Source organism: Aplysia californica, unplaced genomic scaffold, assembly GCF_000002075.1.
Source record: "Aplysia californica isolate F4 #8 unplaced genomic scaffold, AplCal3.0 scaffold00274, whole genome shotgun sequence".
Classification (NCBI taxonomy): domain Eukaryota; kingdom Metazoa; phylum Mollusca; class Gastropoda; order Aplysiida; family Aplysiidae; genus Aplysia; species Aplysia californica.
The window spans coordinates 154,153-155,991 of NW_004797544.1; the positions used below are offsets into that span (position 1 = coordinate 154,153).

Sequence of the window (1,839 nt, forward strand, 5' to 3'; positions counted from 1 at the left end):
CCCCTTCTCTCTCTATCTCTTTATCAAATTTTCTCTCATTCCCCCCCTCCCCTCCCACCCAACCCCCTACCCATTTCTCTCAAAACAATCTTCCTGCACTCCACCTCCCCACTTGCTCTACTTTCTGCCTTTTCGATGTTCTCATAAAGATAACGAGGCACCAAGGTAAAGGTGTATGCTCTGTTACCCTCTCACAGTTTGTTCTACTTCTAACACATTCCACACCTTATCCCCTTCATTAGTGACGTCGGGGGGGGGGAGAATGGTGAAGAATGGGACGACGAACAGAAGAGAGGGTTTCGAGAGAAGACAGAGAAGGGAAGAGAAGATGAAGAAGATGAGCCGGATTGGGGGGTGGGGGTGGGGGGTTTGAAGAGAAAGAATGCACACACAGGAAAGAATACATACATTCATGGATGTATTTCACTTTCATTCTCTTATACACACGCATGCGGATATATACACTATACACACACCCTCATATACTATCTGATGTACTTTTCATAGGGAAAATATTACAAATCTATGTTTCTTCATTTTCAATTTGCTTGTTTCACCTTCAGATTCGAATCATTAATCATTGAATAAGTTGTCTCAATCTTCCTTTCTACTGTCCTCTACCTACCATTTGCCCTTTTAAACAACAGCTGTATTCATATATTTTTGGTACAATCTCTTTTATCGATGCCTAACTGTTTGGTCCATATGTTTTTCCAATTTTCTTACTTATCCTATCCTTTTTATGGAAGCAATCATTTTTCTCTTTTCAATGCTCTTTCTAGTTGTCTAATTTTCAAGTTATAATAACTACAAATCGAATCTGCTCTAAAGACCACCTGTCTAAGACAATCACCCGTAGAAACGACCGCTTTCCACTTCCTCTTGCGTTTTAAAATATTTTAAAACACTGTTTAAGAGGATCAACAATCTAAGACGATGAATTTTCTTCTTGACAATAAGAAGTTGTCTTTTGGCAGAGTCGACTGTTTGTTTTGTTTAAATTTAGACATCGTGGGAATCAGTGGTTCGTCAAAATAATGACATTGAGGAAAGCAGCATTGTTTCCGCCCGTTTGACAATTTTTATTGAATTTTTGTTTTCCTGCTGGCTCAACACCGTTCATGTCTATTTAAAAACATGGAACCGTTAGCGGCCATTTTCTAGCTAATTTTACCTCGGAATACAATCAACCCAAACCTCCATCAATTGCAAATATCTCACATTTTATCCAAAATAGATAGGTATTTTTTCCACGTAAAGCAAGGCAAACGAACAAACTTTAATAAGGTGATACCAATAACTCCATATAAAATTATTTGACGAGCGCCTGATTTCACCGCGTCGAAAAACATTGCGGTGACAATAAAAATCTTCAATTAGGACACCGTGATTTTTTAACATAATATTCAAAACCTGTGCAAAGCAATCTTTCTGCACTTCCACAAAATGCAGCCGCTGCAATATTTCTGGTGGCGAGACCTTGGACCCGCCAAAAAAGCTGGAAAGTAAAGGGGTTGTTTTGTCTCAATTTTTATGAACTACATATCTCAGGGGCAATTTTCCGAGTCAATTTGTGACATTCGCTCAATGATCAAAGAAACGTTTTTATAACTCTCCTCTTGGCTTCCTTTTCTCACCCTTTTCTTTGTTTTCATTCCATATCGTATGCTCTCTTCCATTTTCTCACCAATTGCCCTGGATTCTCCCCCATTTCTACTCTCATTTTAGCAATCTTTTGCCCTCCCTTACCCCAGCTACACCCCACCCCCTTTTCTTTCTTTCTCTCTTTCTCTCTATTTCCATCTCTCTCTCTCTCTCTCTCTCTCTCTCTCTCTCTCT

At 39.3% G+C, this 1,839-nt stretch overlaps 1 protein-coding gene across 4 annotated transcripts in view; it reads left to right on the top strand.

Moving 5' to 3' along the window:
• The window catches only part of LOC101851742 (pyrokinin-1 receptor), a 149,531-nt gene that overhangs the window by 64,665 nt on the left and 83,027 nt on the right, over positions 1-1,839 (top strand). The gene's annotated exons all lie outside the window — the stretch shown is intronic.